A 17,097-nucleotide genomic window follows, 5' to 3' on the forward strand; every position below is an offset into this window, starting at 1 on the left:
TTATTTGTATAGCTACTCATTTTTGTAGTCACTATATATTATAGACTATTTAGTTATCGTAACTTTTATCCACTAGTCATGCTATACATTTTTGTCTGGAATCCCGAATAACCATGACGTTGCAGTTGAATAGTTATAATTCATAAATCACTATATAGATTACTAAGAGGTCCATGTACACGCTGGTGCATGTGAAATGTGATAAATAAGAATAGCGTTTTCAAAGTATAATTAATTATACCTAATAATATTACATATTACATTGTTTAATAGTTACAAAATATAGGAAGTATAGAACTAATGCAGAATTTATGAAATCGACTAAAAAAATTTAACATTTAAAAAACACAATTTTAATGCACATAATATGTATTAAATATAGAACATACAGTAAATACAATAATTACAAAATACCAATATATTAATAATAATTGATAAATACTGCATTTTTGTACCTGTATATAGGCGTACAGTGTGTTTAACGTTAAGGGTAGGTAAAACGAAACAAATTATACTTTTGAATTATACAACTCCCAAAATGTTCAGTTTAAATTTGAATTACATTTTTTTTTTTCAAACGACTAACTATTAAAGTTTTTATATTATACCTTAAAAATAGTATGAATAAAACAATTGAGGATTGAGAGTGAGTAAACGCAAGACGGGTGTTGGCAAGTGAACCGGTCATCGATGAGCTGTGCATTTCTGCAGGACTGGAATTCTGCTCAGCCGCCGCGGACGACCACCGGCTGCTGTTCAAAATGTCGCGACTTCAGAGGGCGCAGCTGGACTTGGCGCCGGTAGATATAATTCCCCGGCAGATGAGCTGATTGTGAACTTGTACGACTGAATGCATCGACTCATTGCGAAGTTCGCCAGCCTGGCGAAACCAATTATCCGTGGGTCGACGTGCAACGACAAACGAAATATAATATGTTTATTACACTATATTATGCAGTTTATGTGCTTATCAAGTATGGCTATATATTAGTTTTCTATATATTTCTTCACACTGTCCTAATAACACTGATCAGTTTGTTTCCCCGATACGACGTAATAAAACTAAACATTTTTTTTAATCAAACAATTATTTGCAATCTATACAGTACAGCGTATAATGAGTACATTTTATAAATAAAGGTGGTCGTATAAAAAAGTGTAGCTAAAGTACGGCATAAACATACGATTTCTCATTGCTCAGACCCGTGGCGATAGTAAATTTTATGTCTAGATAATCCTTGCACAACCAGTATGAAAATTAAAAATGGTATAGGGATCAAGTTATATAGTTTAGTATCTGCGCATCAACGTTGTGTGTAAAATCTTAACTATGTGTAGTGGAATTCTGGTGTACTGCGGAGTGAGTTGTGAGACTTGGTCATCAAACAATATTTTAAGTTCGACACGCCATTGCAGCCCAGGATTCAGAATCGTTAGAGCGGGGGTTGTTATGACCTTTTTTGAATTATTGACCCCCTTTACAGTATAAAACAGAGATGGTGAACCTATGACTCGTGCACGCTATTTTAGTGTGTCACCTAACCTAACCACACACTCAACTTGTGTATTTTTATCGTTCAAGCTATGGATGAAGGCATTTTTAAGTTTACGTCATCAAATTAGTTGACATGCACGGCAAATAAAATTCGACCAACGTTTTTATTTGACATACGGATACAGATAGGTTTGCCTTTCCTGGTATTAAGTACGGCTACGGACAAAAAAAAAAAAAACATTTTCGTTCGTTATAATATTTTTTTTTTTTTTTATTGATCTTATAAAAACAACTCGGCAGCAAAGGCCATTAGTTTACAATTATTAATGATAATTTAGTTTATATACATCATAGGTACAATTATATTTTGTTGATCAAATTAGTAAGTTTAAGAAATTTAAGCGTTATTTTGTTCTGGTCAGGATGTGGTCCGAGAGTTGAGTCGAGGGTTTCGGTCAAGTTGAGGTCCATTCGCTCCTGGTCGTAAACATGACATTCAGTCAAGATGTGATTGACGGTGAGAAGTTGGCCGCAGGCTTTACAGAAGGGGGGGTTCGTCATTAGACATGAGATATCCGTGGGTAAGTCTAGTATGTCCTATTCTTAAACAATTTAAGGCGGTTTCTTCTTTTCGATTGAGGTTGGAGTTATCCCATCTGAAAGTTGTTGTCTTGATCTGGTTATAATATTTGTTTAATATTAAATATTAATTTAAAAAAGTATTATTATAACTAGTATGAATCATGATAATTACTTATAGTCTTAGTTACTCTTTCTAAAATTAAATACGCCCAAACATCAATAACAGTATTATAACAAAATCATTTTCGAGGACCACCGAGTGTAACCATCTATAGCGGACACCCTAGACTGTAGGGCCTAGAAGTCCATGGACGACCAGCGAAGATATCTCGTGTTAGAGTGACTCTCGGTGTAACCTGCTCTTTTTTATAGGGGTAATAAAGTACAGGCGAGAAATCTTGGCGCAGGCTGGTGCTAAAGTCGATCTTAAACGACGTTCCACTATTCATTTCGATTCTTGAGCACCGTTTACGCATTTATATAATACTAATTTATAAAAATAATAATATTTATACAATACCTGTTAAATCCTTATCGGAAGGCGTCATATATAGACTACTAAATGTACACAACAGATGTTATCTGTAGATTTTTCCAGCACCTCACTTCGGAATACATTTGGCTTTGAAAACGGTATAAGACTTTAGGTGAACCGTTTTAAATCGAAACAAGGAAAAACCTCGTGTGCTGGAAGACGAGGAAGAGACAGGAGAGTGTGATACCGGACACATACAAGAAGATCGACATCTGGTCGAGTGCAGCATGGCTGATACGAAATGTGAGAGAAGCGACCTCTGCGGAAAACTCAATGACGTTTTTATTAAACTAATGATCGCCGATTGGCTACTGGTTATTAGGAAAGAAATGTGACACGGCTGTCTGACACAAAGGAGAAGAAGAAGAAATAATGGGACTGCAGTTGTAGATCTCGATAGTTTCTAAATTCTATTTACAATATACCCGTGATTTGAGGGCGTGCAGCGTGGCATCCCACGACGTAATTTAACTAGAACATCTCCAAGTAGTATTATTAATTTTATGATGCAGTATCCGTAGCGTGGCGAAGTGAAATTTTTTTTTTTGAATGACCTATCTGGTGAGCTACCACCCCTTGACAACTTCATATAATATACTTATTATTTAAGTTATTATTCTTATTAAATATCATATTCAGATGACGTTAGTCTTGCGCTATAAATGCTCACTAAATCCAGTACTCGTCCACCCACCCCTTTAAAATTATCGGGCAACTGCCCTTCAAAATCAAGGTCAACACGCCACTGTGCACCGTGCGGTATATACTTACGATTAATTGACATATTAATTATATTAGTGACAAGTGGAAATACATAATATTTGGTTTGTGTAATCGAAGATTTTTATTTCTTTCATTAATTTCTATATACATAACGCAATATAATATAGGAAGTAAGTTTTTACAAAATACATCACAGTACAAACGTTTACAGCTGCACATCTTATATAATAATATATTAAACAGTATAAGCACGATACATTTATATAGGCATACGAAACGCGCGTATCTTAAAAATATGTGAAAGAGGAAAATGTATCGGTATACTATATATTATGGTAAGCGAAATCTAACATCCTCGTGACATTATACGATTAATTCGCGACCGTGTTACATAGGTTATGATAAAGTATGCGATACCAAGTTTATATTATTTCGTACGGCAAAGAAACGGCTCAGGCCACGTCCCTTGGTCATTTGCGGTTCTCTACGTATTTCGCCAACCACCGTAATGTGGAAAACATAACATACAATTAGTGGGTATGTTTCTATTTTCTACTTTACGGGACACTTTTCTTTTGCAATTTTCCTTCAAGAAACTGGTGTAGTTAAGTACACTGAAAACGATAGTGAAGTCAGAATTTGGCGCTCGGTCATAGTTTCGAAATTACGATATTTCAAAGTCAGTGTATAAAGAGTAGGGAAAATTATAAGAGATGCGGCGGTTACCCTGTGACCAACTTGAGGTGGTGTTGCAAAGCAAGTCGACGGATATTTTCGAATTGTTCGTCCGATCGCAGCGCAGCGAGCGAGTGGTAACGCGGGCGTCACTGACCCCCCCCCCCAAAAAAAAAAAAAATCCCTAAGAAAGGGTGTTCCGGAAAGAAGAAAAGTTCCAATTAGTGTTTTGCAGTAGTCCTCCGTCTCGATCTCAGATATGGTATAATTAAATATATTATCGTCATCGCTGGATGGTCTATGTGCACATTTCGCATTCTCTCTCTATACATCGCCAAGACACCTGTCCGCGAAGATCTACGTGAAATCAAAGTCTCGAGTCGCTCGATCGTAGGCAGGTACAAGTACATACGAATTATATAGCAATACAATAGATTATAACATATTTATAGTGTTCCGTTTAACAGGTTTGTGCGTTTGTGCGTGCAGGTTATAAACGATCTATGTATACAATAAATATATACGTAGCGACGAGTCCTCGGTGGTGCACATGTATCGTATATATTATTATTATAAATATGAAATAGGTATGATATCCACGTCGGCGTCGGCGGCGGCGGCGGTGCGTCGCCTCTACTGGTACGATGTGGGTATATCATATTATATAGTGACTAGAAACGAAATTCGAAAGCCATCGTCGTCTGTATAATATTATGTTAAATATATAATACTGTATATACGCCGCAGCAGTCTGAAATCAATAATGAATAAAATCTATAAATAGTTTATTAAAACGTCAGCTGTCTAGGAGTCATCTGTATATTATATAAATGTATATAGTCTGGCCTGGTGTGGCTCGATGGTTGGCCTCAGTCACTAACGTGTTCTGAGGTCAAGTACCGGCCATCGTCGCTAGTTCCCGGATGGGTGACCACCCGGGTTTTATATAGTGCCGAATTCTCTCCCCACATACACGTGTTCCTCGACCAACGGTAACCCGAATGCTAATGACCATAGTATTGCCGACGCTCGAGATCGATAAAAAAATAAATATATATTTCATAAAAATGTATTTACACGAAATCGTCGCCACTCGTCGACTTTACGTTTATATATAGGAAATCCGATGCCATTCGATGCGCCACTGACGTTTAACCTTAACTATATGCTAAGACCGTAAGATATAAATATATTTCATACACGCACATATACATAAGAAATATTAAGCGTGTACATACCGTCGTCTTTCAAAACAACATGTTCTGGAACCATCTCCACGGACTCGTCTTGCAAAGCGCCTTCTGTGTCGGGCACCCGAAACGTCTCAAGCACATGGCCAGCTTTTGGTCACACTCGCACAACCGCTGACTGCATCCACCTCCCAATGCTGTATACAAGCGGCAACAGTAATAAGACAGACGATATTATATCGGGGTTATACAACAGATAAATTAATAGTCATCATCGTATCAAAATCTGATATTTATACATAAATATTACAAATATAGTATGGTATCTATAAATGCTACCTGAGATAGAAATTATAGCAATATATAAATATAATATTTGGATTATCGTTTAGTTTACTTATTAATATTTATTGGTATGTAATTATTAGTGATACAAATAAACTAATATTAGTATTGACATTTCCTATGTAGGAGGAAGAAAAATATTAGTCACTAAATACTAAATAGCGTTTTTTAAGAATGAGATGTACATTTTTTTATTGAGTATCAGCTGGTATCCAGATCTTGAACACGTTTGAGTTCAGATGTTTTATCTATATAAAGATATAAAAAAAAATTAACCGAGCACAACACTGGATATTTGTTAAGTATAATATATGTATATGATATTAAACAATAATACATTCAAATTATAATTATATATATAAATTATATATATGCAAGTATATCGTGGGCGCCCAACTTCAAAGCTACGTCGACTACCATCAGGGAATTTTTTTCAATTCGAGTTTTTAGTTTTTTATTCCTTATATAATATAATACTTTTTTTAAAACCATACAATTTGGATCACATTGCATTAGTCAAGAAAAAAGTCACATTCAATATTTATTGTTGCACGCAGAGTCGTTGTAGTTATGTCATTTCAGTTTTTATAGACTAGGCCAACTTTTCACTACTTATCCGACTCAACATTTTTACATTTAGATTCTCATAGCATAGTGGCATAGTGGGTTAGGGAAGGAGGTGGTAAATGTGCCGACTTCAGATTGATTTAAATACTACCCCCCCCCCCCCTCCCCAAAATGACACAACGATGTCGTTGGTACTTTTTGTTAGAACGTCTATACAATATAAGTATAAGAAATCGATAAAAGAAAATCGCATCGATGTAGGATCTCATTCGAGATCTATTGATTTTTCTTTCGCCACCTCACACCCTGTTTTTCTGGTGTTGGGAGGATCAAAAATAGCGTTCAGCCCCCTCGAATAATACCGGGTGGAGGCACCTCATGACTCCCCCCCCCCCAAATTTCACCTATTATTATTATATACCTGGGGTACAGGGGTAAGGTTACGTATAACCTATATATTCTATAATATGCATTACACGAAATCATAACCTGCAGTGTGTGGCGTGTGCTGTGGCTGATGTCTGCCGTTCTCTGCAACGCGAGTACAAATGCGTGGGATATTATAAATCAAGGAAATGTCGAAAGAATAGCACTGCAAAAATAAACAGATTAAACGGAACGATCTACATAAGACTCGTAAGCCGATTTCCGAGCTTGACGTCGACTTTGGCAGTGTACCTCTTTTATTATAATGTACTGCAAAAAAAGCTTTTTAGTGTTGTTTTTACGTAAATTGTAAAACTGTACGCATCGATCTTTTCTGGTTTGAACATTAACCATTAAGCTCATTATAGCTATTATTTTACTCGGGAACCTACGTAGATACATACTATTAAGTATCACGTACAATGAGAATAGACGGTATTATTATATGATCCACGTTCCACGCATTCGATTTTTACTTCAGAACAATAACGAGACGATTATATAATAATATATAATAATACATATAGGTAAGGGCGTTGGGTTATATGGATAGGTCGAGGGGTTATTATGAATAGGATTATTGTGTGTACCTATAAATTTTCTTTGGTGAAAACAATGATCACTTTGAATTATTGCGTTACTATAATTTTTGTGCACTTTTCTACCGGACAACGAACTTTGTTCGTCACAGCATAGTTTATCCTTTTGTTGCATAATCTGCACAGTTATTTATAATATATTATACCGAATGATTCGTTTAGCGTAAGACACTCATTATTTCAAAAACTATAGATTAAGCGCATTTGAGAACATTTTTCACGTTATTTTAAAAACAACATATTTTTAAAAAAATGTATAATTTTTACTATTTTTAACGAGAATATGCATTTTTAATACCTTATTCCAGAGAAGAATATTTTTTTGGAATAGATACTTCGTGATTCATAAAAATCGAATTATGTACGATCGTAGATTATGAGTTATAACTTATAAATATTTAAAGTGTCAACGAGCGGAGTGAAGTGGTACGGAGTTCCTCGAAAAATGTTTGACGACTACCTACAACTCAACTCGACTAATTTGTAAATAGTTAAAAATAATGAAATGATTGACCAAAATTTGTATTTCAGATCGAAATACTCCAAATAATATTCTTGTTCAGAATATGAAATTAAAAATATATATTTTTTTTTTCCATTATTATTGAGCTTATTAAGCTCGGCAACTTAGGCCATTAGCTATTATTGTAATAATGAGTATGTTACGTTATATATGGATCACCCCGTATACATAATATTATTATACAATTGCTGAGAATAGTGTGAATATCTAATTATTATAATAGCTGGTAAACATAATACATAATATTGTATTGTTTCGTAAACTTATTTTATTTGTTGCCGTTTCTCTCTTTTTAAACGCAATTTTGCAAAAACTTATTTTTGTTATAAGCTGCATACTAGGTTATACTTCCTCTGGTTTTTCCTACGGTTTTTAATCGTATTCAATAATACTTTAATTTTTCGATCATTATTGCTGTATTGTCACAAATTCAACTGTACTAAGGTTATTAGCACAATAATTAATAATATTATTATTTATTACTCCCGGTTCCCTTTCAAATCGCACATATCTTTGGCCTTATATATTCGATAATATTACAGGTGTAGAGAATAATGCACTCGTATTTCAAATTCCAATTGAACTGAATATCATCTTTACCGACCAAACCTTACGTAGTTACGTACGATTTAATGAGTCATTCGCCGATTTACTAGTGGTTTATTAATTAGGTCCATCCTATAATCAAATTTATTATTTATCGCGTATAATATATTATTGTACGACGTTTATACGACTTTATGTAATATTGAAATTTGCCGTAGAATTTCAGTTAGCCGATGACGACGTATTAATGATTGAAATTACGATAATATTAGGTACCTATAATGTATATAATATAGGTCCTATATTATATTATGTTTTGATATTTTGAAATTGTTCAATACACACTTCGTATAATATTTCCTCAAGATAGAATAAGGGGTTATTTTCCGTTATACGTATACCATTAATTCTTACTCTACAGGACACCATTTTTTTGGGGGGGGGATGTCACTACGTCAGTGATGCCCTGCGCTCGAATAAAAAAATCGAAAATATCCCTCGACTTGCTATAATTACAATATCACCTCACATGGTCACATGGTAACATCCACTCTTAATACTATTATACATATACCGCTATTTAAATTGAATAGTAGTTATAAAATTAAAGTCGTTATTAAGAGTGGATATACGGCGGACGGCGGTTACCCTGTGACCAACTTGAGGCGGTGTTGCATAGCGAGACGAGAGATATTTTATTTTTTTTGTCCGAGCGCAGAGCTGCAAGCGAGTGGCAGCGTGGGCATCGCTATCACTACCGGGGTATATGGGACACGGGTATACGTGGTATACGTGGTATAACGGAAAAGATCCGAATAAGGTGATGAGATTTTTAATTTTTATAATATATAATATATAATATAGTAGTAGGTATAATACTAATATTGTTGTTTCGTTTCTTCAAACCGACGTTTTTCTGTGATAGTGCCTACAACTAACCTTTATATTATACCAATAACATAATAATATCATAAAACATTATTTAAATTACAATTATTATTCGAAGGGTAAATATACTGTGGTGAATTAATCTTATATTCTTATAACCACGGAAATCGTTTTAATTATTCTTCTGTAAACGCGTGTAATAGACGCAGGTTGTGATATTACATGACGTTGTGTATATATAGGCAGTTTCGCGCCGTTTAAATGAGATTTTATTTCATTACAAAGGTTCACGTTTTATCACGGTTTATTATTATCGTGGCCTATAATATTTTACATTCTTTATCGCCGATATGGCCAACCATGAATTACAATATAATAAACAGTTTATTAGAAAAAAGACTTTACTATTAACACCGTGGTACAACTTCCGTGGTATGGACACTTCGTGGCCCATAATAATATTGATCGTTATTACTGCAATACATAATATAATAATAATATGCTAGTGGCAGTACGTGGTTTAAAAAATATGTACTTATCACAATGCAGCAAACACGACGTCTATATTATAGGTAGGTACACATATAATATTTCCGTTTCATTCGTATAATAATATAGCATTGTCTTAAATTTACCGGTCATACGTTATCGTCTCATATACGTTTTGGTCTCCGGCCGTATAATTATTATTGTTACGACAAAATACTCGCGATGGTATTATCTTTTGTTAACGGTGTACTTACAACACAATGGTTTCTTGTTGTAGCACGTCCAGACGTACGGCGTAAAGTATTCGAGGAACATTGGACAATCGGCACTGTCGTAGCACCAGTCGTGCATTTTGCAGCAGCTAAAAATTGTCCGGAAACAACAGAGGAAAACAATATGAGTGCATATTCGTCGTCGTCTGACGGACAGATCTATATATCGTGTTTATATTAACTTGTCTATGGGATCAACAGGTGATCCAGAGCCCAGGAACCCGCAGTAACAGCCGTAGCCGAGGTAAGAAATAGGATTGCAACCTGTGGCGCACACGACCATGTTGTACAGCTGATACACACTCCTTTTGGGTCTAAAACAAAAAAAATTCAAACACGTGCACGTGGCACATTAAAAACAAAAATATTAGAATACCGAGCTGACCTTCTAAAATATATAGGCATATATGATTGTAATTGTATAAGTAATTAGAGCAAGGACTCTCGTGCAGCATTTCCATAATGTGTTTGCGGTTGATTATGCGTCTTGTATAAGACTATATTATAAAGTAGGTATAATACGATGGGTGTTATGTACACGGAATATATGTTTAAAAGCGTTTTCATTACACTTGGTTGTATTATGTATGTATATAATACGTCGTGGTGATTGTTTTATCGTGAAACCGACAATATCTTATAATAAATAAGCGCAGATAAAAATATTTGGATTATGAAAAAATAAAATAAGTTGGAGATATTTATTATAATAATTATAATATTTAATGTAGCGGCTTGACGTGGCGCAGTGGCTGAAATCAATCACGTGACATGATTGAGAATAAGCAACGGCCGGTGCCACTAGTTCTCGGATTGGAATTTTCAATAATATTTTCAAATCCTTGAGATTTTATTGTAGGTAGGTACATAAGGAATGTTCTGTGGCGATACAAAATTCTGTTTTTAAAATGAGAAACCATTTTTCTTCCATAAATTATTTAGCGGATATTTTTACTGAAAATGTTGACGGGGGATAAAAGAAATAGATCTCCAAAATTCGAACAAGTGTTGAGTATAGTAGTATAGTTATCCAGTTATTAAAACGGTTATATTAAGGATTAAAATTTAAAAATGGTTTTACAAAACTATAGAATAATGTAATATTGAATCTAGTGTAATATGCTTATTATATACCTACTTGAACCATTTTTACAAATTACGAATATTGATAAAAAAAATATTATTTACTAAAATTTTTAAATTACCGTAGGCCCCATATCTTCCAAACTCGTTATCATGGTCTTATTATCCTTAGTACACAAAAGTTAAACATCTTAAGAATTCTTCGAATTTCGATTTTGATACATTAATATTTCCAGGAAAAATATCCTCTAAATTATTTACAGCAAAAAGGGGGATTCTCATTTAAAAAAAAACTTATAACCACCGCAGGACTCTTTTTAAGTGGTACAAAAAAATTCGAAGAATTTTAAGTTGAAATATACAATCTTTATTAGTCTTAACCTTTGTTTAAATAATCTATAGATTAGATTTCGAATAACTATACGTTACTCAAGAAAAAACAGGGGTGAGGACTGAGCATGGTTGGCGAGCCATCCTGTGTAAATTGTTTATATATATATATATACATTTATATTCCAATAACACTCCATTTAATCCTTCTCTTTCTTATACCTGTATTGGTTTTTACCGCCTGATTGGCCGGTCTCCAACAAGGCTGACGGCCCCCACGGGTTGTTCGTGTAGCTGACGTAGATTTCTATGGGCACTGAGGTGCCGTTTTTGTGGTATATTTTTCGAGCCAAAGTATTGATGTCTGTAAAAAAAAAGAAACCTATGATAATATATATATATAGATAACACGATTCATGTTCTTATATGTACTTGTGTGTGTGTGTGTGTGTGTATCCATACAATCGCGGAGAAAAATTCCGTAAATATAGCGTTATACGATTTATTGAACGTTATACTGATGGGAACGAGGAGGAGGGCACGTCTGCAGATCTGATTAATTGATTGATGATGATGGGTGTGTACCTATATCATTTTCCGGCGAATACCCCCATATGCGGGCAATGACGAAGTTACACGCGATATTGGAAAAATCAGAAAACCACCAAAAAGGGAACAACAAGATTAATTTTTAAGTCCCGATAAAAATTATGTTTGCTTTTCCCAGGCATTATTTATAAATATATTGTATATAATGTTATAATAATATAATATTATGACAACGGCCTAGGGTTAAAATACGCTATTTAGTATAAGGTATTATACTAATACCTTAGTATAAGCTAGTATATGCTTTAGTATAAGCATGTACTATTATAAAAATCAATTATACGAATTCTACAGATGGTTTTGACTTTTAACACATGTAACTGCTGCACATATTGTGATAACACAATCAAAGCCCTAGGATATTAATATACATTTCATATCTAATTTTAATTTAAAATAATATTTTAACATAGATATGTTTTTGGGCTGAGTAGGTATGACCTTTTTTCCATCCGATTTTCGTAACGATAGAATTATAGAAACGCTAATCAACAATAAAAACAAAATAAAAATTAATTGAATTCCTTACAAAATGTAGCATGCTATTTTTCCACTGCCCAAAAACATATCTAATATCCTTGCAAAGGAAAAATATCTAGTATAGAATATTATGCTACTTATAATATACCTATATACATGTACCTATATACAAATGCCATTTATTTTATATTAATACTACCTGTACGTTACACCATTATAAAAAGTGTTTTACATTTTAGTATCTTTTTTTTTTTATATGAAAATGGAAAAAAAATTATAATCTTAATTTTATATACCTATACAATTTATTGAGACGTATTCTAAAAAAATAACAAAACGTGCGATGGCTTGATAGAAGGTAGCGTCCAGTTACAACAATCTTTCTCGAAGTGGGCGATAGCGCCCTCGAGTGGGCGATCGCAACTTCAAGGGGGGTGGTATTATGCGAGAAGAAATTTTAGGGGCGTCGAAATAAATGAATAAAAAAATCGAAAAAATATGTTTTTTTTATACTTCAAATTAAAATTAAATACCTACTACATGTCCACATATGACATAATTCCATTTACGTCTGTTTGTAAGTAAATCCGAGCTGTTAAAGAGCATCAGGTTTATCCTTCACATTAGACACGATTTAATTTAATTTTAATAAAAATACTTTTATAAATATGATAAAATATGTGTTTTAATTATATTTGTTTAGTTCTCATAAATCATGGAAGTTTGAACTCAGATAATATAAGATATAGGTATGGCGTATTTAAATATAATAATTTACAATAACTTGGTACTGTTTTGGGGGGCTTTAGAAAATTAATGATTCTGAAAGTGGGCGGTGGATTAAATAAGTTTGAGAACCTGTGAGCTACACAATACTTCAAGGAATAGTTTTTAAATATTTTTATTTAAAAAAAAACTTTAAAAAATTGAAAGATGATCGTATAGGACGTGGCTAGTACTATAGTAAAACATATTTGTATGCAATAATAGATATAATAAGGTGCGTCGTATACCTACCGCGTGATTCACTAAACGTAAGACACTCAGTATTTCAAAAACTATTAACATTTTTGAAAATATTTTTTTACATAATTTTAAGTCATTAAAAAAGAACATTTTTTGATTTTTCTAACAAAGTTATAAAAAAATTAAATTTTTTTGGAATACTTCAATAAATATTAATTTAATTTTAGACGAGTACCTAGTCTATAGTTATTAGTTATCAGTATTTAAAGTTTTGATGAGAGTGGAGTTGTACGCTGCTCGGCTAAACTTTAAATACATATTCCATTTAACTAATAAACTTTTTGTCTGAAACATGATTTTTATAGATCAAAATACTCTGAATAATATTCTGCTCTATGAATATTATTTTTTTCACTTATATATATAGAGATAAACCATAAATATATAGAAAATGCATACCAAAAAAAGAAACATTTAAGGAAGAAGCCACTCAATAGTGGCACTTTTTTTTTTATTATTATTGATCATGAAGCCCAGCCACTATGGCGATTAGCTGTTTTGTTTTTGTTTGTAGGGGAGGAATTTTAAGTTAGTAAACATGCGTGTTTTGGTTGTGGCAGAATTTTCAAGTGGGCACCCGTAAGTATCTGCCATGACCGGGTGGAGGACCGGCACTTCTCTCCGGACACCGTGACTTATCCGAAGAAAAATGCCACCCACGGCTGGGTTTGAACCGGCGCCGGTGTGCGTCGCAACAGAATCCTTAATCTACTCAGCCTATCCGTCCCCCTTATAGTGACACTTTGATTCTTCCGGAATATGAAATTATAAATGTTGTATGTTATCATTCAAAACTCAAAAGTGTAAAACGTTTAAAAGATTATATATAACCGGTTAAAAATTAAAAAATATAATTTTTTTCCGTAAATGTTGTTTTGTAATGACTTAGTATTATATGTAACATCAATATTTTCAATAAAATTTGCGCATATACGTATACGCATATAATATTATAGTCACAATACAATGATTGTATAGTTTGTAATAATACTATAATAGTCTGTAATATAATATTGCATCTATACGTCATAGACGATGCTGCTGACGTATGAGGCAGTCGATCCTTTGACACAATCATGAATATTTACCTCATAATATACTCATATATATATATATATATATATATAATACATATCGGAGGGTTCATATGCACCCAACATGACCTAAACTATAGGCATTATCCTTTGACGTTTATAATATTATACTTCGTAGATAAAGACGTGATATCGCTTTTATTAATGATGGACGAGCAGCCATATTTAATTCGATTGTAAAACAAACCACGTGTAATTTAAATAATAGAATGTTGTATATATCTGTTGCCAATATTAACGTCTAGTGATATAAATACTGCTTAATATTATATATTAATAAACATCGCATTGACAAATACACAATAGTTAAGAGGCAAAACGATATGCATTATGCGCAGGCGCGTCCCTGGGCGATCCTCTCCCCCGTAAGTTGTGAGATGTTCCGTTTTTGCAAATAGATAATATATATATTGTTAATTATTGTTAAAAGTTGGGGAGAAGTAATGAAGTTTATTAATATAAACAGTGGCGGCAAAAGAGTAGATCAAGCCAGAAGAAGAAGAAAGAGAAGAAGAATATAAACGATTGATATTAATACTTACTTGTAATTTGTAATAAAAATACTACCTATTTTATTCGTACCTAATTCGACTAAAAGTATATATAAGTGCATTGTATAGAATAATAATTGTCGATTATGCTTATCCGACAATTATTATCACCAGCTTCAGATTTCTTTTTCCACTTTCGGAATAATCGAAATTATTGTTAATTTCACTGCGCCAAAAGGATGGGGTAAAAAATATATCAACTGAGCTGCGATTGGATATCTTTTAGTTTAATAGTATTTTACTATTTTGTATTCAGTCTCAGAGAATAATTGTCATTTAGACCAGCAAACGATGACTTCAATTTTTTTTTCTGCGCGGCGTTTATATTATCCCCATAATATAGCCTATATACTGACATAATATCTTATCAGATGTATGTGACTTATTTTTCTAAATTTCTTCCACTCTTCGAGCAATTGAATACAAAATTATTTATTCGAATATAAAACTATAAATCGATCGAAGGCCGGTGACCTGACCTCGCCCAATTAAAAATATATATTAGGAAGTATGCTTTGACTCACAAAACGATTGAAGGGTACACCGTCTCTGGTCTCTTCCGCGATCATGCGAATAGGTACCTTATACACAGAAAGACCGTAGAAAAATAGATAGGTAGGTACGCAGAAACGTCACACTCATCATAATATAATATTATAATATAGATTCGAGTCCGTTTCGGTGCAGCAAACGAAATTTTCGGACTGTTATCATAACATAAATAATATTATACAGGTAGGTCGTAGATACACACCTGCACATTTTCATATTGCATCACATCGCGGACGGTGCACCGTGTTCGGTGTAACAAGATTTTCTTTTATATGCCTACTATAAATTACAATAATAATATATTATGTAGTTTTCGTTTTTATAGAACAAGGTCTCTTCAATCGATAAATTTATTATTACGTCCACAATATATCATGTGCTGGTGCAGCAGTTTCCCATTACAATAATGAATAATTGTATGCAAAGTGTACGCCGAAAATCCGCGTGGCCAAGACGATAATTAACCAATTCACACAATAGTTGAGTGTCGGGTAATCAGTAAAAAAAAAAAATACGAATAAATAAATGAAAAAAAATGGTAGAGGTAATCGGTGACCTTACATATACACGCCTAAATCGATTACACAACAAACCTATAGTTCGTATGTACTAACTGGCTACCACATTATAATAAAATATATATATATATATTTACACAATAAAATAACGAGCATATTATATAAATTAAGTAGATATTTCAATGTATAAATTGAATTTCGAATGAGTTATTATTATATTTTAAGTTAAGACGAGCGGATTAAAGTGCTACGCACAGGGATAGGTACCCCGCAAAATGTTCGTCCACTGCTTCACTCATCAAAACTTTAAATACTTCTTAGACTCTGAGCGGAGCAATGAATGTATTATTGGTTTTACAGTGAAGTGTGGTTTTTAAAATTTTTTATTGTTTTTTTTTTATTTGTGTCTGTCATCACCTTTTAGGACAGTAAAATTGCTTAGATTTTCTTCAACAGCATCTTTTCTGATAGGAAAGTGAACATAGTTGGTACTTAGGAGAGTCAAAAGTAAAAAATTCCCAGTAGTTTTCAAATATACCAGGAAAAACAAAAAAAATTAAACTGCTTACGGCCAAATTTTAAATTAAAATTTTTCTAGTTTTTTTTCTATATAATTTAATTATTTATTAATTTTAGTTGTTGGGTAAAAAGCGTAAAAAATGTAATACAAGGCTCCTGATATATTGTTATAACAGCAGTTGAAAAATATAAAAAATACAAATGCACAATATTTTTTTATAATAGCATCTAAAGTTCGAGTTTTGACAAAATTTATCAAATTGAAAATTAAAAAGGTGGGTAAGTGGATGTCGCTCTGGTGCACAGTAGGTTACAAGTGGGTCACTGTATAATGGAGAGTATTAAATTTGAATTCAATGATATAATATCACTGTATAAGAAAAACGATTCTGAGCGGAGACGGTTTGTCAGTCTAGATATAAGACATAATATTATACATTTATATCTATATGGTATAAAAAAAAAAATTTACCTATAATA

At 33.1% G+C, this 17,097-nt stretch overlaps 1 protein-coding gene across 3 annotated transcripts in view; it reads left to right on the forward strand.

The window, feature by feature from the left end:
* The first annotated feature begins 8,307 nt into the window (after nt 1–8,307).
* The window catches only part of LOC103309806 (zinc finger protein 62 homolog), an 87,444-nt gene continuing 78,654 nt past the window's right edge, over nt 8,308–17,097 (forward strand). Inside the window, exons 1-2 of one of the 3 annotated variants that reach the window (XM_029486766.1) lie at nt 8,308–9,666; nt 9,861–10,099. The gene's annotated coding sequence lies outside the window, so the exon portion shown is untranslated. The other 2 variants (XR_003838953.1, XR_003838954.1) reach the window with 2 other exon arrangements.

The sequence above is a fragment of the Acyrthosiphon pisum genome, chromosome A1, assembly GCF_005508785.2.
Source record: "Acyrthosiphon pisum isolate AL4f chromosome A1, pea_aphid_22Mar2018_4r6ur, whole genome shotgun sequence".
Classification (NCBI taxonomy): Eukaryota; Metazoa; Arthropoda; class Insecta; order Hemiptera; family Aphididae; genus Acyrthosiphon; species Acyrthosiphon pisum.